General features: G+C 35.9%; 1 long non-coding RNA gene across 1 annotated transcript; it reads right to left on the bottom strand.

Annotated features, from left to right (window-relative positions):
* Window positions 1–1,692: 1,692 nt before the first annotated feature.
* Window positions 1,693–21,443, bottom strand: LOC123577468. The gene is made up of 3 exons (XR_006701858.1): window positions 21,323–21,443; window positions 19,779–19,781; window positions 1,693–1,730 (listed from the first exon to the last, which is right to left on the bottom strand). It is a non-coding gene; the product is annotated as an uncharacterized LOC123577468 (long non-coding RNA).
* Window positions 21,444–25,571: the final 4,128 nt, after the last annotated feature.

Raw genomic sequence — 25,571 nt, 5'->3', positions numbered from 1 at the left:
CAGGTAAACAGTGAGGGAATGAGAGCAGTTCTGAAGATAGTTCAATTAGTACTGAATATCCCCCAGGATGCTTCTTTTATATAGAAGCCATCTCACTTAGCTCAAATAAAGTGAACACTTTTAAAAAGTTGACAGAAGGATCCAACAATACATTAAAAAAATTATTCACCATGACCAAGTGGGGTTTATACCTGGGATTCAGGGCTGGTTCAGTATCCGCAAAACAATTAACGTGATTCATCACATCAATAAATGAAAGGACAAGAACCATATGATCCTCTCAATAGATGCAGAGAAAGCATTTGACAAAATACAGCATCGTTTCTTGATAAAGATGCTTAAGAAAGTAGGGATAGAAGGATCATACCTCGAGATCATAAAAGCCATATATGAACAACCCAATGCTAATATCGTTTTCAATGGGGAAAAACTGAGAGCTTTCCCCCTAAGGTCAGGAACAAGACAGGGATGTCCACTCTTGCCACTGTTATTCAACATAGTATTGGAAATCTTAGCCTCTGCAATGAGACAACACAAAGAAATCAAAGGCATCCAAATTGGCCAGGAGGAGGTCAAACTTTCACTCTTCACAGATGACATGATACTGTATATGGAAAACCCAAAAGATTCCACCAAAAAACTGCTAGAACTGATTCATGAATTCAGCAAAGTTGCAGGATATAAAATCAACCCACAGAAATTGGTTGCATTTCCATACACCGACAATGAAAGAGAAATCAGGAATCGATCCCATTTACAATTGCACCAAAACCCACAAAATACCTAGGAATAAATCTAATCAAAGAGGTGAAAAATCTATACACTGAAAACTGCAGAAACCTTACGAAAGAAATTGAAGAACACACACACACACATAAAAAAAATGGAAAAAGATTCTATGCTCCTGGATAGGAAGAACAAATATTGTGAAAATGTCGATACTACCCAAAGCAATCTACATATTGAATGCAATCACTATCAAAATAACACCAGCATTCTTCAAAGAGCTAGAACAAATAGTCCTAAAATTTGTATGGAACCAGAAAAGACCATGAGTAGCCAAAGCGATCTTGAAAAGGAAAACCAAAGCAGGAAGCATCACAATCCTGGACCTCAAGCTGTCTTACAAAGCTGTAATCATCAAGACAGTATGGTACTCGCACAAGAACAGATACTCTGATCAATGGAACAGAATAGAGAACCCAGAAATGGATCCACAAACGTATGACCAACTAATCCTTGACAAAGCAGGAAAGAATATCCAATGGAATAAAGACAGTCTCCTCAGCAAGTGGTGCTGGGAAAACTGGACAGTGACATGCAGAAGAATGAACCTGGACCATTTTCTTACACCATACACAAAAATAAACTCAAAATGGGTGAAAGACCTAAATGTAAGACAGGAAGCCATCAAAATCCTTGAAGAGAAAGCAGGCAAAAACCTCTTTGATGTTGGCCATAGCAACTTCTTACTCAACACGTCTCTGGAGGCAAGGGAAACAAAAGCAAAAATGAACTACGGGGACCTCATCAAAATAAAAAGCTTCTGCACAGCGAAGTAAACAATAAAGAAAACTAAAAGGCAACCGACAGAATGGGAGAAGATATTTGCAAATGACATATCAGATAAAGGGTTAGTATCCAAAATCTATAAAGAACTTATCAAACTCAACACCCAAAAAAACAAATAATCCAGTGAAGAAATGGGCAAAAGACATGACGCGACACTTCTCCAAAGAAGACATCCAGATGGCCAACCGACACATGAAAAAATGCTCAACATCATTCATCATCAGGGAAATACACATCAAAACCACAATGAGATACCACTATACACCTGTCAGAATGGCTAACATTAACAACTCAGGGAACAACAGATATTGGTGAGGATGCGGAGAAAGAGATCTCTTTTACATTGTTGGTGGGAATGCAAGCTGGTGCAGCCACTCTGCAAAACAGTATGGAGGGTCCTCAAAAAACTAAAAATAGAACTACTCTACATCCCAGCAATTGTACTACTAGGTATTTATCCAAGGGATACAGGTGTACTGTTTCGAAGGGACACATGCACCCCAATGTTTATAGCAGCACTATCAACAATAGCCAAAGTATGGAAAGAGCCCAAATCCATCCATTGATGGATGAATGGATACAGAAGATGTTTTATATATACACACACATATATACACACACACACACATATATATACACATGCACACACACACACACACACACACACACACACACACACACACCCAATGGAGAATTACTCGGCAATCAAAAAGAATGAAATCTTGCCATTTGCAAGTATGTGGATGGAACTGGGGGGTATTATGCTAAGTGAAATTAGTCAGAGAAAGACAAATATCATATGACTTCACTCATATGAGGACTTTAAGAGACAAAACAGATGAACATAAGGGAAGGGAAACAAAAATAAAATAAAAACAGGGAGGGGGACAAAACAGAAGAGACTCATAAATATGGAGAACAAAATATGGAGAACAAATATGGAGAGAGGGCTACTGGCGGGGGTGTAGGAGGGGGGAAGGGCTAAATGGGTAAGGGGCACTAAGGAATCTACTCCTGAAATCATTGTTGAACTATATGTTAACTAATTTGGACGTAAATTAAAAAAAAATAAAGTTTAATTAAAAAAAAAAAGTTGACAGAGCCTGAAAGATGGTGACTAAGACACTTGCTTAGCTGGCCAAATAGACCTCTCAGGACACCTTGGCCACAGCAGATGACGCATGGAAAGCATTGCCCATCTCACATATTAAAGCCCAGAGAATTTCTGAATATACTTACTTCCTAAGAGAAGTACAAGAGAAGCTTTTCTGCCCTAAGCACACTTCAGGAACACATCTGGAAGAGCTCTGCTTCCTTGTGAAGTAAACTCTATCTAAGGTTGTCCAATCATTAAAATTTGGAAAATAGAAGTGATGGTTTGTTTTTTTTTTAATTTTTTTAAATTTTTTTTAACGTTTATTTATTTTTGAGGCAGAGAGAGACAGAGCATGAATGGGGGAGGGGCAGAGAGAGAGGGAGACACAGAATCGGAAGCAGGCTCCAGGCTCTGAGCCATCAGCCCAGAGCTCGACGCGGGGCTCGAACTCACGGACCGTGAGATCGTGACCTGTGCCAAAGTCGGACGCTTAACCGACTGAGCCACCCAGGCGCCCCTAGAAGTGATGGTTTTGGGGGGAAAAACCAAAAGCTTTCTTTGAACTGTAAATAATCACTATGTATGTATGTAAGTATGTATGTATGTATGTATGTATGTATTTAATGTATGCTTCTATTGTAGCCATTCCTTGCAGCTATGCCTCTAGTCCATCAAAAAAAGCAGATATACTTAAAACTACTTACAATAGAGTAAAAATAGGCCTGGTTTTATACACACACAAATAAAAGATTTATATTACATATATAGTTATATGTTATGTATATACATTATTAAGGACAAATATTTACTGATCTAGAAATCCTGCTTCCTTTTCATAAAAGCCAAATTCTTTATGAAGCTTGCCTATAATAATGGCACTTCCATTTACTTCCCAATGTTCCATGAAAACATTACCTATATTAATCCTTTGAAAAAATTCTAATAAGTATATGATACCTTTAGCTAACAAATAAAAAATATTAAGTAAGCTTGATTTTCCCATACAATCTTATATTTTATATCCCACTCTTTGGCAATTCAGAATAGTGGTTAAATAATTAAATTACAGCTAAGGTTCACATAACCATATTCAAATACTTAAAGACAGTCTAAGTGAAGGACTGTTTAAACTGCTGCTATACAGTTTCTTACCAGCAGAATTATGAGTCTATTAGATTTAACAACTTTAAATCCAGTGATTCTTTGTTGAAGCTCAAGTATCAATAAGAGTCTGTGGCCAGAAAACCAAACTGCCTCCTTTACAAAAAGACAAGTATCATTCTTCGTTATGTAGCTATGGAGGAACAAGCCTAATTGTTCTCTAATCAGAAGAAATACATGTATATTTATCCTCTGGAAATATTATTTGCTCAAGTCTTGAGGGAGCTCTCACATTTGTCTTTGTAAATAGCTCTGGTATTTCAAATACTTCAACTTTGGGGAAAATGTATCTACATAACTCTATTAATGTCAGAAAGGATCAGAAGCTTCCAGACTAAACCACATATTTTCTATTTTGTCATTTCAAGGTAAGTAAATAGAAAATCAGCTTAGGATATCATACCAGAAAAGACATTAAATGAAGAAACTCATATCATTTTACTAGTATGTGAATAGACAAGGAAAACATAGATACCAAAATTAATCAGAGATTATAATACTAATAAAAATGTTAAGCTGCGGATGATATATTAGAGTGGTATAGTTCAAAAGATAATTGGACTTTCTAATTACATACTGAATTTCATTTATATAATGCAGGTAACATGCACACGATTACTCAAATTTCACATTAATATATTTATATCTATTAATTCATATACAGAGTTACTGGGACATTGATGTCTTACTGCCCATCTAAAAAATATATTAATAGCTTAGTCTCCTCAAAGAGTGTTTGTTTGCAACATGAATATTTCATATTTGGAAAAGCTCTAAATTTGAATATAGATTGACTCATAATGTGTTCTTGGGCTCTACTCAGTAGTGCAAAAGACATTTGGTAATTCACATAACTTCTGAAAAATCTACAAATCTAACCTTTTTCAGATTACTATATTACTTTTGCAAATTAACTATAAATGACATTCAGTTTTAGAAAATAAATATTGACAGGAAGCCATTTGGATAATTAAATATTTTATTCTTTTAAAGATTAATGTATGTAGGGGCGTTTGGATGGCTCAGTTGGTTAAGCATCTGACTTCGGCGCAGGTCATGATCTCGTGGTTTGTGAATTCAAGCCCTGTATTGGGCTCTGTGCTGACAGCTCAGAGCCTGGAGCCTGCTTTGGATCCTGTGTCTCCCTCTCTCTGCCCCTCCCCCGCTTGGTCGGTCTCTCTCTCTCTCTCTCTCTCTCTCTCTCTCAAAAATAAATAAAAACTAAAACAAATGTATGCTGGCAAGCACATGGAGCAATAGGAACTCTTCTCATTGCTGGTGAAAATGCAAACTTGTACAGTCACTTTGGAAGATTGTTTGACAATTTCTTACAAAATTAAACATTTTAACCATAAGATCCAGCAATTTTACTACTTGGTCGTTAACAAAAGGAGTTGAAAATTTATGTCCACATGAAAAACCTGCATACAGTTGTTTAGGGCAACTTTATTCCTTATTGCTAAAACTTGGAAGCAATCAAAATGTCCTTAGGCTATTGACCAGATAAACTTCAACATCTAGACTATGGAATATTATTCAGTTTAAAAGAAGTGAGCCATCAATCCATAAAAAAACCAGAGGAAATGTATGTGCACATTACTCACTGGAAGAAGCAAATATGAAAAGGCTATATATACTGTATGTTTCCACTAAATGACATTCTGGAAAAGGCAAAACTATGGAAATGTCAGTGGTTCCTAGGGATTAGCATGGAAGAGGGATAAGTAGGCAGAGTTCAGAAGATTTTTAGGGCAAGGAAACTATTCTGTACGATGCTGTAATTATGAGTAAATGGCATTACACATTTGGCCAAACCCGTAGAATGTACACATCCAAGAGTGAACTCTAATGTAAATGGTGAACTTTGGGTGATTATGATGCATTGAGGTCGGCTAATGGATTATAACAAATGTCCCATTCTGGAGGGGAATGCAGAGTATAGGGGAGGTTGTGCATGTGTGGGAGTGAGAATGTATGGGAAATCTTTCTACCTTTGTCTCAATTTTGCTGTAAACCTAAAACTTCTCTAAAATAATAAAATCTGCTAATTTACCTTTTAATGGGCAAAGGATCTGGAAAGACATTTTCCAAAGAAGATATATAAATGGCTAACATGAAAAGATGTTCAACATCACTAGTTCTAAGAGAAATGCAAATAAAAACCACACTGAATACCATTTCATACCTATTGAGATGGCTATAATGATAGAGAGAGAGGTAGAGAGAGAATAAGTGGTGGAGAGGATGTGGAGAGACTAGAAGATTTAGACACTGCTAGTAGGAATGTAAACTGAGGCAGCCACTTTGGAGTCATCAAATCCACTTTTTGTGGCTGTTTGTTTGTTTGTTTGTTTTGTTTTAGGAAAACAGTTCCTCAAAAACAGAATTTTCATGTGATCCAGCAATTCTGCTGCTGGGTATATAACCTCCGCTCCCTCCCTCCCCTCCCCCTGCAAATCAAAATATTCATCATCCACACAAAAAGTAGTAATATATGTTTGTAGCAGCATTATAGATAATAGTGAAAAAGTAGAAACAGCTCAAGCATCCATCAGTTGATGAATGGATAAATAAAAGGTGGTCTACCCATACAATGGAATATTATTTGACAATAAAAAAGAATTATTGGTACATGTTACAACATAGATGAACTTTGAAAACATTAAGTAGAAGAAATATGTCACAAAAGATACACAGATGATTCCAATGATATGCAATATCTAGAAAAGAAAAATCTATAGAGACAGAAAGTATATACGTGGTCACCTGGGGCTGGTGGGTGATGGGAGACCGAAAGTAAATGGAGCATATTCACTGATGGGTACAGGGTTTCTCTCTGAGATGATGATAATCTAAACTTGACTGTGCTAATGGTCACACAACCTTGTGAATATACTAAAACCCACTCTACGCTATTTTTTTCTTAGTACACTTTAAATGGTTGATTTGTATGATATACAATTTATATCTCAATGCAGTTAGCATCTTTTTAAAAAACGTAATGGCTTCATGATAGAGAAATAAATTAAAAAGGTAAACAGACAATTCACAAAAATATGTAAATATAACCCTTAAATCTATGAAAAGATGTCTGATCACATGTATAGAAAATGTAAATTTCCTAGGAATTTACCCAAGGGATACAGGAGTACTGATGCATGGGGCACTTGTTTTATAGCAGCACTCTCAACAATAGCCAAATTATGGAAAGAACCTAAATGTCCATCAACTGATGAATGGATAAAGAAATTGTGGTTTATATACACAATGGAGTACTACGTGGCAATGAGAAAGAATGAAATATGGCCCTTTTTAGCAACATGGATGGAACTGGAGAGTGTTATGCTAAGTGAAATAAGCCATACAGAGAAAGACAGATACCATATGGTTTCACTCTTATGTGGATCCTGAGAAACTTAACAGAAACCCATGGGGGAGGGGAAGGAAAAAAAAAAAGAGGTTAGAGTGGAAGAGAGCCAAAGCATAAGAGACTCTTAAAAACTGAGAACAAACTGAGGGTTGATGGGGGGTGGGAGGGAGAGGAGGGTGGGTGATGGGTATTGAGGAGGGCACCTTTTGGGATGAGCACTGGGTGTTGTATGGAAACCAATTTGACAATAAACTTCATATATTGGGGGAAAAAAAAGAAAATGTAAATTTCAATTACACAAACACATCATTTATCATCTCCAAAGTTGGTTAAAAAATAAAAATGATTGAAACTGTTGGTGAGGTTAGGGAAAAAAGAACACTTACACATTTCTGGTGGTAATATAACTTAGAAAACCCTTATGAAGAGACATTTTGCATTATCTAATAAATATACACACAGGCTGAGCTTTTGACCCATATATGGAAATTTACCATGAAGATGCAACTCCAATAATATAAAAACACATCTGCACAAAGTTACTCATAGCAGTAAAGCTATGTTTACAACATGTTAGAAACAACATAAATGCTCAAATGTAGAGTAGTTAAAAAGGTTTTGGTGCATCCACATAATGGAGTCCTGTCCTGCTGTAAAATAAGGAAGATTTTTGTGAGCTGACATGGTGTGATTTGCAAGCTAGATTACTGAATGAAATGAGCAAAATGCAAAGGAATATCTATATGACGCTCTTTTTGTACAAAGAAAAAAATACGTCCATACGTGCACACACACACACTCAGGAAGAGTAAATCAGAAATTAATGAGATCAATTACCTGCAGGAGTGAGAGTGAGAGGGCAGAATAGTGGACAGTGGGGGCAACAGAAAGAGAATAGGAGGGATGTGACACTTGTCAAGTACACGCTGTCTTACAATCCTATCTTCACGATCATGTGACTTACTTATGCATCCAAAAGTAAGATAAATAAAATTAACCAAAATAAGAGGAAGGGGCTTATCAAAGTAACTTCTGAATACATTATTGGGGTTAATGCTTGCATATTACAAACAAAAATAATTAAAGAAACACTATTCAGAGTTGATAAACCTTTTTTTCTTTGTTTTTGGGCAGTTGATACAGGGGAAAATTTTTAAGCTACTTTCTGTGAATTTGGGGACTGAGCAAATAAAATAATCCAGTTACTCCCTGAGCAATTTATTCAGTATATACTCACTGAGAATCTAATTTATAATGGCTACTAGTTCATATACAGATAGCCACATAAAAATTAAGGAATGGTTAATATATTCAATGCATCAAATTTTATTTGGGAAGATAAAAAGCAAAAAAATAGTTTCAAGGTAGAAAATCAAATGTAAAAAAAAAAAAGCCATGGGAGAAATTTGCATACTTGTCTGTACTTGTGAGTGGTGGGTTAGAGGAATTTTTCAGCAGGAAAACCAAAATGTGCCTGAAGATTCTTTGGGGAAGATGTGGCTAAACAGGGAATTTGACCACTCATTGGCCTTGAAATTAGTTAAAAGACACATCAGCAGACTAGCTTGACCTGTGCACACTAGAGTGGATCACTGCTGAAAGGCTCATAATAATAGTGGCTGCCACAGCTTTAAATTATAAAGACACTCTTTTCATAGCCATTCAGCTCTTTTGTGAAACTGGCATGGTACACACACAAAAAACCATACAAATGACTTAATAATTTCTACCTAAGTATCTGTGGAAGCATTTTTATTAAATGTCAACAACACTGTTTGCTAGGTTATTAAGGAGGACCTTACAAATAAAAGAACGCTTTGTCAAAATACTTGTAGTTCATCTCTTTTGGGGTGCTCATATTCAAAATAAACTACTTATTACTGCTCCTAATACACAAAATTGTTTTCTAGAGGCAACCATTTTCAAATTGGTTTAATTACATTGAGGCATAATTTTAATTTGATTAGAATTTATGGCATCTATCCATTGCCTTTCAAATGAAAGAAAATGTTCAATAAATGCATAATTAAACATTAATCTTAGGAGGAAAGCAATGGAGAAAGAAAGCATATTTGTTTATCTAGAATTGTCTTGTTGACCTGAAAACGAATTATAAGCAGAGTAGGTAAGAAAATCTGCTTTGTGTGACTATCACAGATTTATTCTATACAACGAGCCTTTGCTTTCCAACACACAAGGCAGGACAGAAGGTCGAGAAAGAACATTTATTCAGGCTAGGTGCTATAGATACCACATAGGGTCCTGTCACTTCAAGAGGAATTTAAGTATGGATATCTAGATATAGGTATCAGTTTTGAAGAAACAAAAAGGAAGTACTCACTCCAAATTGCTTATCTGTTATTTTTTTCCTTAAAAGATTTAAATGCCATGTCATAGAACATTCCCATCTGTATTCAAAGTTAGAGGCTGTTACAGTAATTTTTGTGTGTCAACTCGACTGATGATGCCCAAAAAGCTGGTAAAACGTTATTTCTGGGTGTTTCTGTAATGGCGTACTTGGAAAAGACTACCTTGAATTGGTAGCCTGAGGAAAGAAGATTGCTGAGTAAAGAAGAATGGGGATGGGCATCATCCAATCCTGTAGGGCCTGAATGGAATGAAAAGGCAGAGGGAGGGCAAGTTTCCGCTTTAGGCCTGAGCTGGGGGATCCATCCCCTCAGGCATCAGCTCACCTGGTTCTTATGCCTTCAAACTCAGACTGAATCATACCAGTAGCATCCTTTGTTCTCCAGCCTGTAGAAACGTCGTGGAACTTCTCGGCCTCCATAATCAACATAAGCCATTTCCTATAATTTATAGATTATAAATCCCACAAGGTTTCTCATTCCGGGGAACCCTGACTAATACAGGAGGCATTGGTTTTGAAGAGTTGTATCATTAAATGTGTTCTGGAGGAAGTTACTTAAGTTTTCCACAATCAAGATACATATGTTTTCAGAAACGAATCACCATGGCACCAGAATGGCTCTCCTTGAGCTTCTGATTAATATGGGATTCCTCCTCACAGGGGGAGGCTTTCTGCTTAACAATTTTAGATTCACTGACTATATAGCTGACTAGATAGCTGTCTATTCCTGATTTCTGCTACTAATTGCAAAGCAGAAAAGGTAAAGACATTTTGAGGAAACTTATCTCGTGTATGTGTTTTGAAGATGTAAGATGTATTTTATCTTATCCTGTGGATTATAGTCAAAATGTTGGAAAATCACTAATTTAGATTTGGATTGTTAGAACAGCAACAGATTTTCCTGGCAAAATGTGTTATCACAAAAAAACTATGAGTGACAGTTGCCTAACACCATCTTGGTAAAAAAAAAAAAGTCTTAACTAGTATTAGATTAACTAAATCTTCTACTTACATCTAGTGCTATCTTTATAAGTGATACAGTAAAATCTATAGTTCAATTTGATCAGTTAGAATTTGTTACTCTTTTACTAAACGTATGATAACTACAAAAGTAATTACTTTATTGCATGGATATTAAAGTCTGATTAGGAAATTGCAACAGATTCTAATGTGATTTGGTATCTGTAAGCCTTCTTGAAACACGAATATGTTCCAGAGGAGGATACAGTTTGACACTGTGCTAAATAGAAAGTAACCCTTCGAGTGGGCTACCTCACCAGAGGCTCACCAACCTGGAGGTCCGTCAGCAGCCATGACTCCAGGTTTAGTAAATATCTCACTAGCTTCTGTTGAAAGGATCTCTCATTTGCTGAGAAATAGAGACACAAATGCAGCACAGCATACAATTGCAAGGCAGAAAACAAAATTCTCAAGTAAGCTTCTCGAAGTAATGCTAAGAAGGACCAAACTTATTACCTGTTATTGTAGATACTGAGGAAAAAGATCCAGGTTTTAGCCACATCTATAGCTTGGTACATGCAGTATACATATACTGGGTGTGGTTTCCGAGACAGGAGTTTAACAAAGCCCTTAATAGGTCATTACATTGTTCTGTGAAGCCAGTTTCTGTTTTTGTTTGTTTGTTTTCTCTGAAGTAATGGTATACAGAATAATAGGTACAGTGTATGAATTCAACCATTGTCATACTTTATTTCTCATAAATGAGTCCCTCGGTCTGGAAGATGTTATCTCATATCCCTTTTGGTAAATAAGAAAATATGTGAGCCCTTAAAAGTAGTCAAAGCAGAGACAGAGAAGTTAAGGAAACCCCAAAATAACGAATGCCTGTTGCCTCCAGGGTGCATGGGTCCAATGTACCTAACTTCTCAGTAAGCAGTCAGTTGTTCTTTCTGAGTTATGACACCATATTGAAGGCTCATCATTGGTAGTTGCTCTTGGCAGATAGAATAATCAGTCATACCATTACCTACATCACTCTTAATGAGAAAGTGCTTAGCTGTTTGGGCAGGCATCATATAACCCTGCCTGCCACCATGCACGCCCCCTGCAGTGACAGGAGTAATGAAGGGGACAGGCTGGCTGACATTATGCCCACCTATTTGTTCACTGAATTCTAGATAGCAGATGCTCTGTGGTGTGTGTGTGTGTGTGTGCAGAGACATAAGATCCACACGTTTTGTACTCCCTCCCATAGGTCTATCTATAGTCCATTTCTTTTTTTAATTTAAATTTTAGTTAACATCAGTGCAATAATGGTTTCGGGAGTAGAATTTAAGTGATTCATCCCTCACATATAACACCCAGTGCTCACCCCAACAAGTGCCCTCCTTAATGCCCATCCCCCATCTAGCCCATCCCCACCCACCTCACTCCATCAACTCTCAGGTTGTTCTCTTTCGTTAAGGGTCCTTTATGGTTTGTTTCCCTCTCTTTCCCCCCTTCCCGTATGTTAATCTGTTTTGTTTCTTAAATTCCACATATGAGTAAAATCATATGATATTTGTCTTTCTCTGACTTATTTCACTTATTTTATAATACACTCTAGTTCCAACCACGTTGTTGCAAATGGCAAGATTACATTCTTTTTATCACTGAGCAATATTCCATTGTATATATACCACATCTTTATCCATTCACCAGCCGGTGGTCTAGTCCACATCTTGACTTACTTCTTATTGATTTTTCAATCTTGCCCGCTGCCACTCATGACTGACATCCATACACCAGTGCCTGATTCCATATGTGTCCTTGCCTCAGACAATATAAAAGGCCAGGTAAACTGCTCACAGAAATGCTCATTGGAAAGATTCATTCCATCTTTTAGGGTGACTTGTGAGAGAGTATGTAGTACACAGCTCACATCAACATACCAGACAAACCTATTATTATATAGATCCAAGATATTTTCCACTTCTGTCTGGTAGCCATGGACACTTCCCTCTGTGGACCCAGATGTAGATCAGGGAGGGGCATCAGTGCCCAAGAAGCAGGTTAGATGAGAGTCTGGACCACCTGTTCATGGGACGTCCTTGTAATGTCTTACCAGCTCAGACTAATAAAAACTAGACAATTTCTGATACACAAAAGATTGTTATTAGAACTGTCTGTTATGCCCTTAAGTCATAGTGTATCTGATGTTTCCTAGCATTTTACAGACAGCTATGGTTGAATGTAACATGATCATAACTTCAGAATGCTACTAGGGACCAATAGCTCACCAAGAAAATTATCTTGTATATGGCAGGTGATTTCTGCTGCAAATGACATGGCCTTTGTCTGTGTGGTGGAACCTGCAGAAAGCTCCTATACCCACCACTGACACCTGTAACAAGACACTGAACATTCAGGTAAGTTTCACTTCTGGAGCACTTACACTGTACTCTGGTCCTGAGGCAGAGCTCACTGTCCTCGGCCCTAGTCAAAACTAATATCTCCGTGCATCATCTCACAGTTTTCAGCCATATACCCAAATACGGTATACTCTCCCAGATCCAAAGAAACTCACTAAGGATGACTCTTCCTTGGCAGAGGCTCAGGGAGCAACAGCTTGCTCTTGACCTTTAAGGGAATGTCCTGAAAACCCTTTGAAACACTGAATCCCTAAATACTTTTTGGATGAGGCAGGACTTTAATGTCTGTAGTATTTTTTCCCCATATTCTGGCATGCATCCAGCCTACATGTGACTGCTTGATCACTACAACCAATCAACTTAATGTTATTAAATAATGAACTACAGTAAGATTCTTCACAAATTAAGAAAATAAAGATCTCATCAACCATATGGTGACTGAAATTGTGATAGTTAACATAGCCTGAGACAAGACAGTATACATTTACTGTTCTCCTTCTCATGTAAAAGGGAATTGGACTGATTTCCCCTCATATGGGGGACTGAAAACATTCTACTGACTGGCAAGTATGTGTCAGGTGTCATTGTCACTATTTTAGCCAAGGCTCAGGTAGACTTGTCATCCGCAGCTATAGCTGTGATTGCGGACGAGGTTAGGGTGATGTGAGGCAGTGCAGCAGAAGTATCTTATACAGAAGAGAAAGCTGATTGTTATTCAAATGATGTCAATTTCAAGTTTGGTGTTAGTTTGAAATTCTTCTAAAACTGTGAAGGCAAATAGAATATCCCCCCTTGTTGTTTACATGGTAAAACAAATGACAGCTAAATGCCAAGTTCAATGCAATGTATTAATATAGTGATTTTACAATATTTGTACAGTTTCTTGAAAGTTAATGTGTTATCACTGTGCTGGATGGCATACATAGTGGCAAAATTAGTGCTCAGAGAAGTTAACTTACTTGCAAAAGTCACACAGTCGTTACTTGGAAAGGTCTAAGATTCAAATCTGGCTGACTGGAGAACTACTACACTTTCCTTTACAGGGTCTTCTTCCCAGTTTATTGCATAGTTTCAGAAACTTTTATTTTCCAACATTTGTTTTATACCAATTGCTATTTTCACAGATAATTGGAGGGGAAAAAGGAACAAACATGGCAGAGCAACATAAAATTGCAGGATCTATCTTGTCTAATATCTAAAAAAAAAAAAAAACCCCACAAATATTAGTTAAATCAGTGAAAAATTTATCGGCACCAACCCACTTCTAATGACAAGAATTTGCAAAGTAGAAACTAAGGAACAAAACAGATTCTAGATCTGTGATGGGCATGGCTCTAAACCACAACGCTAGGAATCCTCTCTGACTGTTTCACTTGTTCTCAAATATTATCCTCACAGACGTCCATTTGGACCATCGAGAGGCAAAGTAAGTACAGGTCTGTAATGTTCTCCTTTGTCTCTTCTGACCCGTGTGTAGTCTATAGGTTTTTGCTGACAGGCGGGTGATGTGGGGAGGGGGTCTGGTGAACATCTAGGGCTGGACGGCACTAGGGGATGTACCCGTGAGAATGGGTTTTCCTCATTTCTCATTACTCAGAGTAAAACAAAATCATATTATGCTTCTTCTGACCCTTTATTCATCACAGACCCCAAACCATGGACTTCTCATCCCCTATGACTGTTCCTCATGTCAGAAGGAATCTTTTCCCCTGTTCTTAGACTCACGTAAGTTGGTCTAGACCCACTGCGGACTCTAGCACTGTATACAGTTGGTTCAGAGCATCAGCATAACTCTGTAACAACAGAAAAATTAACAAACCAAGTCAGCAACTGTGGCAGCCCTTAGAATTTAAGATTATATATCATTCAGATATGTAGGCCAAACCAAAGTACCATTATAAAGGACGGATCACATTTTTAAAAAGGCATAGAAAGAAAACGACTTTTAAAGGTTCTTTTTTACATTTCCCTGTGCTTCCCTTTCTGGTTTCAATAGATATACTTAGTCTCTTGATATTCTATTATCCTTTATTTCTTAATCTTTTAAAATAAGGTGACCTCAGTCTTGCAGGTGGTAAAAATGGAAATCATTGAATAAACATTATGCCACAGATGAGAATTGCTCTTATAAAGTTAAAAATTGTTCTTCTTTATGTGTCTTTTCTAAAGTGCATGCATTTCAATTCCCTGTTTGCCCTTTCTTCTATTTTAATATAATTGAGTGGGAAACGATGTTCTCTAGAATATGTTCTTTATGGAAGAAGTTAGATAGCATATACTCACTAGAGGAAAGAAAATTCTTCCTGAAACCCTTTACCCAGCATTGAGCTATACATTGTACGTTACAACTTCTCATCTGTTTTGCACTGCAGAATCCTGCACACTAAATACTTTCTGCTACCTCTGCGAGATTTCTGCTGTTGTTGTTCAAGAGAAGGGCACAATTTATTTTAACATTGTTTCTGTATTCATCAAAGAAGCCTGTCTCCTTGGATTTTTTTTCCTGAAGCTATCTCTTTACTTATGGTTACTAAATTAAATTCCTATTAGTTATATGTTGTACCACCTCACAACATTTTCCTTTATTTTTTAAAGTTCATTTATTATTTTGAGAGAGAGAGAGTGTGCACAAGTGCACACATGAGCAACTGGGGGAGGGGCAGACTCTCCTTGCTGAAATCAAGAGTCTCATGCTCACCTGACAGAGTCACCCAGGTGCCTCAACTCCACATTTTCTATATCACTTAAGTAACTTACAGATTTGTATCTTTTATGAAAATTAAATAAAATATTTTTTACATTTATACTTATTATAATTGATTCTTTAATACAAATACACTTTTTCCCTCATAGTAGAATATCTTTGGGCAGTTGTGCAAAATCTTCCAATGCCCTACTCATGGAAGGAGTGCGTGTGTGTGTGTGTGTGTGTGTGTGTGCATGCGTGTGTGTGTGTGTGTATGCGTGTTGGGGGGAGTATTTCCAGCATTTGGACTTCATGCTGGGGTCTCAGTTCTAGATTATTGCCTTGTGTATCCCTAAAACCATGTATATCCTCTTTCTTTTGGTGTATTTCAAACACTCCAAATTTCATATAAAGCCCCCTGAGCTATCATAACATCAGAATTTAATCTAATTACTTTGAATTTAAATTCTAAATGCATTTCTACCATCATTTAAGGGTGTGGGTGTGTGAGTGTGTGTGCACATGTGCACATATGTGTAATTTTGCTCTAACGCAGCTCTGTGTTTGAAAGGTAAATTTATTGAATTTTATTTATCATTCTAGTTAGGAGTAGAAATCTTCCTTATACCAATTTCCAGGCTATTGTGTTGTTGAAAGATCACAATTTCAATGTTTAATGTTCAATATCAGTTCTCTGGCTTAAAAGTATCTACATTTGTCCCAAATAGAAAATTAGACACTCTAAAGGAATTATCTTGCACATATATCGTTAGTTATTATCACTTCAATAGGTAAATACTAAATGAATTAATGAATGAATGAACTCTCCCTATTGAAAATAAGGAAAGAAACTCCCCATATCTCCCTTTTAACAGCATTGCTTTAGATTTAGAATTACAATTGTAATTCTTTTTCTGAATCTTTAACATATATATGAATCCTTTAAAAGCTATAGAAGCCTCTTCTCAAGGACCTGGGAACCATCTGTTTGATATGTGCCCTATCTCCCAGTTTCTGTGGGATTATAGACCCCGGGCTTCTGCAGTGTCTTGCTCCAAAACTACTCCCTGTCATGAAGACATGAAAAGTTTATTGTTCCGTTGGATAAAACCAATTAGCCAGCATAGAAGGTCACCTCAAATGCTAGATGAGTTTAGGATGAACTGTGTGGGATGAATGTTGTCTAGTCCTCTTTCTCCCTTGCAGATTAGTCAATGTTTATCTGAAGAAGGTGTATGCCATGAGGTGCACATACTTAGCCAGAAGGGTGAGATATCTTTCTGTCTTATCTCTTTATGAGACTGCCGTGTTATGCATCACAGTCTGATTTAATTTTCATTCAATAATAAAATCATTTTCTTTCTCTTAATCCCTGGTGAAGAGATTGTATGCTTTGGCAGGAAATTTTGTTTTTAATTATATTTCTTCAACACACTTTAGCCTTAATTAATTAAAAATAGTAATTACGATCCTTTTAGAAAATAGTGGCCCAAATCATACAGCATAAGATATTGCACGCACATATCATGGTGAGGGAGAATGAACACATATGATTCAGATTAGGGAGTCCAGCTGCAGAGAAAAGAAAAGATTTTTCTAGGACATTTTAATGGGTAACATGAGAGCAAAAAGAAGATACTTTGAGAGTTTGATACATAAATAGGGAGGAGGAAGATGATCATGGAATTAACATACCAAGAAAATTATCACAAACGCTAAAAATAAAATACATTTTAATTTCATCTAAATTGATTTGATAGGAAATGATAAATATGAATAAGAGAACATAATGATTCAAAATGAGATCCTAGTATTATGTTATTAAATGTGTATATATAATAAAGGACAACAGAATATGTCACTCCAAAATATGCCTCTTTGTCAGACTGATCTTTGTGAGACACAGATACTTGAGAAACAGCAAATGCTTTCTCTGAACTTCCTCACCCACCTAAAAGACCCCCCAAAGGAACTCAATTGTCATAGATCCCTTCCCAGGGAATTTTGCCACCAAGGAGGGCTGACTTTTATCATGGGGGAGGACACCTGGAGAAGACACCATACCCAGATGGACTGTGTCACAAATGACCCAACCTCCCATCTCTTTTTCTAAGAATGCATTCATCTTTCCTAAGGGGAAAAAACAAAACAAAACAAAACATTTAATCTCCCTACGAGGCCTACATCTCCCTCCCTTTCTCCTATTAAGATGGTATTTAATCCTGAATTGTAAAGCCACCTCTTTGCATTACTTATCTTTCCGGGTTGTGTGTCTCTCATACATACATGAAGTATACATGTTAATAAACTTCTCCTTGTTTTTCTTTTGTTAATCTGTCTTTTGTTACAGGGGTCTCAGCCAAGAACTCAGAAGGATAGAGGAAAATTTCTTCCCTAAAATACATACATAGTTATACATTATAATTTTATATCTATGAAAAACCTTCTAAACTTCAAATACAAATCATGTTGTATGAGTGTCTGAAAATGTTTTCAGTTTCATGCTAAGTTGCTCTGATCAGTAAGTTAAAGAGAAATAATTTACATGGTTGACTTTCTGAATCAAGATTATAAGACCACATTGCATTTATATGTTTCTGGTCATAATCAAGAGATAGACCAAAGTCACAGTAGGTAGGAGTCCAGCCAATTTAAAAAGTGTTCTAGACAAAAATTGAACTGTATAAACACCACTTCTGGACTTCAGGTTGCAGGGCCACTCCCACATACTAAGGACAGTATGAGATAAGGAATAGGTAGGTCCATTTAGGAAAGAGTAATTAGCAGCTCATCAACTTGTGGTCTAGCTAGCTCCAGTCTGACTAACAATCTAGACAGGAATCTGAGGGGAATTTGTGAGGTAGACCAAGGATAGGATCACAGTGGATGGACCCAATAGTTTGAAAAAGACATTATCACACTGAGTCTCTCTGCATTATGAGAACTTTTTGGGTGCAATGTAATGTATTATTTCTTTCACTTATTTGAACATAGTCATTTCAAATTAACCAAGTTGTTTTTGTATTCATGTGGCCCCACTTTGCCTGTCAACACTGTTAAAAGAAAAGAAACCTGAACTGAGAAAACAGAAATTACTCTCCTGGTAGCCTGTGTGCATTATTTGGGGACCTCAGCAAGCATGAGCATACACTCAACTGTAATAAAAGGGTGATATATCTTTCTGTCTCATCTCTTTATAAGACTGCCTGTGGTATACATCACTTCTGGTTTAATGTGAGTGTTCTTGATGATTAGAATGTTCTTTCAGATCCATCATTCTTTCAAAGAGGGCCAAACCCTTCTCAAGGAAAGAGAAGGAATAAAACAGGAAGTCAATAAGCTAGAATTATAGTGGGAAGAAGAGGAAAAGAAATCTAGCATGAGTTTAGGAAAATCGGAGAATTCTCTTCCAGACCATCAGGATTCCGTAAGCCTTCTTTAGAAAATCAAGGGTAATGTCTAGGCAACACTTTAATGAACGGAATCCCTGAAGCATTTATAGAATCCTGTACCTTCCAACTGAGAACTCTGATTTTAGGCCTTTATACATTGGCACATGTATTGATCTCTTCCCCATTGTCCATGAAATGCTCTGATTTTCTTAAGAGCACTACTAAATTGTGAATTACAAAGAACCCTGTGGTTTACATAGTTGGGGAGTTACTATTTTTCTCATTACCTCAGAACTCAAAGTGAGTCAGTAACAATAGTAAAAAGGAGAGAGGCTAGTGACTTCTCTTCCCGGAGTTCTGTTCTTTAAACAGTGTCATAATTGAAGTATTAGCCATGTTCAAGATAGAATAATTTAAATATGGCTGTTCTCTGTCATCTCTTTAAAGAGATACATTGTAAAGACAAAGAAGGCTCTAAACAGCTTACTTATGCATTTGAAGCTTTAATTTTACTTAAAATAATCTATTGTATATATTTTTCGTTCTGAATGATTTGAATTTCTGCCATAAAGTAGGAATATTTTATAGCATTTTTTAGCTCCTCATGACTATTTCTTAGTCCCTTGATCCCTGTAGCAATAGATTCTCTGCTGTCCTCTATGCTTTTTTCAAGCCCAGAGATTAATTTATGACTATTATTCTAAATTCTTGTTCCGTTATATTGCTTAAATCGTTTTTGATCAATTTGTTAGCTGTCGCTACTTCCTGGAGTTTCTTTTCAGGAGAGTTCTTCTGTTTCATAATTTTGGGTAGTCCCTGCAGTAGCTCCAAACTGCAGAGAACTGCTAGGAATTTACCCAAGAGATACAGGAGTGCTGATGCATAGGGGTACTTGTACCCCAATGTTTATAGCAGCACTTTCAACAATAGCCAAATTATGGAAAGAGTCTAAATGCCCATCAACTGATGAATGGATAAATTGTGGTTTATACACACAATGGAATACTACTTGGCAATGAGAAAGAATGAAATATGGCCTTTTGTAGCAACGTGGATGGAACTGGAGAGTGTGATGCTAAGTGAAATAAGTCATACAGAGAAAGACAGATACCATATGTTTTCACTCTTATGTGGATGCTGAGAAACTTAACAGAAGACCATGGTGGAGGGGAAGGAAAAAACAAAGTTAGAGAGGGAGGGAGTCAAACCATAAGAGACTCTTAAAATATGAGAACAAACTGAGGGTTGATGGGGGGTGGGAGGGAGGGGGGGTAGGTGAGGGGCATTGAGGAGGGCACCTGTTGGGATGAACACTGGGTGTTGTATGGAAACCAATTTGACAATAAATTTCATATTAAAAAAAAATAAAACAAAATAACATACTGAGAAACAAACAAAAATAAAGTAGTAATATTTTAAATAAAGTCACAATTTTAGATGTAAAGAGGATTTTAAAGAATTTGATAAGTGAAATCATTTATATAGTAAAGTTGTATATCACTTTGTGGTGTGTGAAACATTTTTTTAAGAAATCTTGATTGATTTGAAATTTGAACATAATGAACTGAGACCTTTTTCTGTAAAAGTACAGGAAATAAATATTTTGTAAATATTTTTGGCTGTGTGAGATGGCCATAATATCCTGATGCTACAATTACTTAACTTTGCCCTTTTGCATGAAAGAAGTTATAGACAATATGTAAATAAATACTTGTGGCTGTGTTTCAATAAAACTTTATTTACAAAACACAGGCAGTTGGTTAGTTGGGCCTGTGGACAGTAAGTCTATATGAACCCTGCTAAAAAGATATGTGTAAAGTTTATTATCAAGTTATAAAATCTTTAAAATAGATTAAAATTATAGAAAAATAAAGTGGAAAATATATATTCAGAACCCTTTTATGGAAACATAATGACTGTTTAATTAATATATTTCCCAGATTATTTTGTGCTCATGTGTAAAATGGAAAAAAGGAATCATATTAAATATACATTTTTTATCCTATTTTTATCTTAACATTACCACTGTATGTCCATAAAATAGTTTTGAAAACCTCATGCTACTTGTAAAAAAGTATTAAAATTTAATGGCCCTAAACTATTTTTTGTAATCATCTTCTATTGTTGAAATTTTATTATATTTCCCAAGTGTCTGCCATGCTGCAATTGTCACCTGTTTTACAAAGAATTTGATCAGTTTTTAAAAATTAGGTTATATTTTTGAAGTACCAACACTCTAACAAAGTGTATGATTTTTTTCTAATCTGGATATGCAATGTCAAATTAGTTTTTAAAAGGTATGGGACTAAAGGAGACATCCAGTTGGCTAAAAGACACATGAAAAGATGCTCCACATCCCTCATCATCAGGGAAATACAAATGAAAACCACAATGAGGTATCATCTCACACCTGTCAGAATGATTAGAATTAACAACTCAGGAAACAACAGGTATCAGTGAGGATGTGGAGAAAGGGGAAGGAAGCCTTGTGCACTGTTGGTGGGAATGAAAACTGGTGCAGCCACTCTGGACAGGAGTATGGAGGTTCCTCAAAAAGTTAATATGACTACCTCATGATCCAGCAATTGGACTACTAGGTATTTACCCAAAGAATACAAAAATGCTGATTCAAAGGGGCACACGCACCCCGATGTTTATAGCAGCACTATCAACAATAGCCAAAATATGGAAAGAGCCCAAATGTCCATCAACTGATGAATGGATAAAGAAGATGTGGTACATATATAACATAGAATATTACTCAGCGATTAAAAAGAACAGGTTCTTCCTATTTGCAACAATGTGGATGGAACTAGAATGTATCTTGCTAATTGAAATAAGTCAGAGAAAGACAAATATAACATGATTAACTCATATGTGAAATTTAAGAAACACAACAGATGAACATAGGGGGAGGGAAGGAGAAATAAGATAAAAACAGAGAGGGAAGCAAAGCATTCAAGCCTTTTAAATACAGAGAACAAACTGGGGGTTGATGGAGGGATGGGACAGATGGGGAATGGGTACTAAGGAGGGCACTTGTTGGGATGAGCACAGGATGTTGTATGTAAGTGATGAATCACTGAGTGCTACTCTTGAAACCATTACTACACTGTATGTTAACTACTTGAATAAAATAAAAAGTATAGGACAATTCCTCTTTCATCACATACACATCAATAGCAGTGGTAAAATAAGTTTTTCAAATTTTTTCTAAACTAGAGACAGAGGAGTGAAAGAGAGCACTCTAAAATATTATTTCCAATTTCTGAGTCACACACACACACATACACACACACGCACCATTTTTCTATTTACAACATCACACAAGGACTTTGTTCTTCTAATGATAAGGGTTATAATAACTACAACTCTGCTCATTTATTTACAAAAAGCATGGGGAGTTTCTGAAATTAACCAATCTCACAGAAATACAAAACCACAAGATTTACAGAGGGCATCAAAAATTAATAAACTATGTGAAATTTTGACAGGGATCTCAGCAGGCATTCCAGAAAGACCTGTTGTGCAAGGATTTTAGCAATAAGTAAAGCTATATGAAACATTCACACTTTACAGTATAGCAAACTAATGGACAATTCTTTCCCAATACTGAGGGGATGTAAAGAAAGTCCAAAGCTACACTTTTGGGAGGTAAAACTTGATCAAATGTACTGAAATGTACTGCTGAGTCAGCAAAAATTGGAAACAATGGCAAATGAAATAGTACATATGCACGAATACATAATATGACGAATATATTTATGTAGAAATCCTAATAAACCCAAACTAGAAAAGTACCTTGACTCAGTAGTAGGCTCTAAATTAGATAATATATTCATATCCTAGTCTAACCGACCCAAATCTGATGCTACTTCTATAAAAGTGAGTTTCCTGAATAGAAACCTCTGAACTTTGGACTTCAGTATTGCCTTTAGAACTTCAGATATGTGTACTAGAAGAATTGGTTAAGTTTCTTGTCCCCACTGCCCCTCCAATTCTCAACACTTGAAGGAATTATTACTACTATTATTGTTAAAATTAATTATTACACTTAAGCCTACATGAAATACACTATTTTGCGTATCCCAGTAAGGTAGAGTATAATATTTTGCAACATTATTTTTATTTATTTAATTTTTAATTTTGATGATATTCAAGTAAAAATATCTCTACGTGTAGTACTGTGCATATGCATGTGTCTGTCTAGATTCAATAATACTTTTTTATCTATCTAGGCAGCTATACATACAGGGTTATACTATTTGTTTCTCTTTTTCTTAGTGAGCAGTATAAGTTGTAGAAAAAAACATTAATATTTACCCCAAACTAATTTAGCTTCCATACATAAAAATCAGAACTGTCTCTTATGTATGTAATCTCACTCCATTATTTCTTCCAAGACAATTAATAATAATTCTCCAGTATAAGACATCTGGTATATATCCAAGTTTCAAATAAGCTTTTACCTTGCAAAATACATTAAAAAGGATTCAACATGGATCATAAACTTAAACATAAAAGCTGAAATTATACAATTCAAGAAAAAAATCTTAGTGCCCTCAGGGCAAGCAAAGATTTCTTAGGACCATAGAAATTAAAATTATAAATTGGGCTTCATCACAATTAAAAAAACATTCAGGTCTCTGAAAAGCACAATTAAGAAAATGAAGGGCATGATATAGCCTGGGAGGAAATATTTCAGATCTGTATCTTCCAGAACACATGCATCTACACAGAATACGAAGGAATAATTATGCCTCAATAATAAAGGCAGACAACCACTTTTTTGTAAATGGACAAAAGTTTTAGCAAATACTTCATGAAAGAGGATATTCAAATGGTCTTTAAACATGGAAAAAATCTTCAACATCATATTAGTCAGGGAAATGCAAATTAAAATCTTGATGAGATACCACTATAAAATACTAAAATTTAAGGGGCACCTGGCTGGCTCAGTTGGTACAGCTTGTGACTCTTGATCAGGGTCGTGAATTCAAGCCTCGCGTGGGGTGTGGAGCTTATAAATAAATAAATAAATAAATAAATAAATAACGTACTAAAATTTAAAAGACTACATAATTTGCAATGTCTATATAGCGGAATATTATTCAGCAATAAAAAGAGTGAACTACTGATACATTCAATAGCATTAAAAAAGTAAAAGATGCTAGGAATGAAAGAAAACATCTCTACTATTCCATTTATTTGAAACTCTAGAAATCAAAGACCTTATCTATAGTGAGAGAAAACAATCCAATAGTTGTGTAGGGCCTGGATCTGGGAGCAGAGATTGACATCAAAGGGTTAGAGGGAAACTTTTTAAAGCAATGGACTTTATATTTTGTTTGTGGCAGACCTAAGAAGAATACATGCATTTGCCAAGGCCAATTGCACAATACAGTTAGGAAAACCATAGCGCAATAAAGTGTGTTAGAAGTATAAGATCAGTGAAATAAAGGAAAATATTTTACTTAACTGAGACATATAGAGGTTTTATGATGCTAGCAAATTATGATACTGATTTGGTTTATAGGGAAGTGAAGAGCAACAGGAGACATTATGACGGGGAAGGCATTCAGCTTTAATTAGGGGGGGATGGGGCACCTTCCATGACAGAAGTGTGGGGGCAATTGTTCCATGTTTTTAGGAAGATAAGGAAAAGAAGTCTCCAATGGATTGTAATAGACAATGCTTCCCCCTCATCTGATCATAAATCATGTAACTTATTTATAAACAATATTTTTTTCTTGTTCATTGTGTTTATTAATAAGACTTGGTACTCATAATTCAAAATCATTAAAATGTCTCATACTTCCATACTCCCTGGAATGAGCTTTTAATGCCCTGATATGCATTAAATAGTTGATAGCTGATTCATTGCATATCTCGTAATAAATTTCAAGGAACATGTTTAGTTTTCTTTCTTCTATATAGATCCAAAACAATACGTACCTATTAATGTATCCAGGCTTTAGCTAATAACAGACCTGATATTGCTTTATCTCTTCTTTCAAATGCTGTCACTTCACCTTGAAAATATAAATTACTATTGCTAGCTAAGCATGATTCATTTAAGGTACTTCGACTCAGATGTACATTTGTTTAAATATCTCTTAGATTATTAACATATATAGATGGTGGAGGATCTTATGATTGTGCAATGACACTATTTGTTTACATATGTAGCATGGGGGAATAAGTTTGTACTATTTGCTATTAGATCTAGATGAATTAGAAGACTGTACAATTATCCTTATTAATGTGTGTCATGTCATAAAATAGATAAGACTATTAGTTTATATTGCGTAGTAGCAACTATATTCAACATTCTCTCTCTCTCTCTCTCTCTCTCTCTGTTGTAGCTCTCATTTTCCTATTTTGCCATTCATGTTTTCTGTTTGTCCAATAAGAATCATAAACTTCATGTGGTGAATTTTTGTAAATTTTGGACTTCATTAATTTTTACAATCAGCTTGTTATATCTACCCTAACAATCTCTTAGATGTTTCTTCTATTTGTATTCAAATGTTGAAGAAGGAAACTATGGGCCAA

Source organism: Leopardus geoffroyi, chromosome D2 (genome assembly GCF_018350155.1).
Source record: "Leopardus geoffroyi isolate Oge1 chromosome D2, O.geoffroyi_Oge1_pat1.0, whole genome shotgun sequence".
Lineage (NCBI taxonomy): Eukaryota > Metazoa > Chordata > Mammalia > Carnivora > Felidae > Leopardus > Leopardus geoffroyi.
This window is presented reverse-complemented; position numbering and strand designations above follow the sequence as displayed.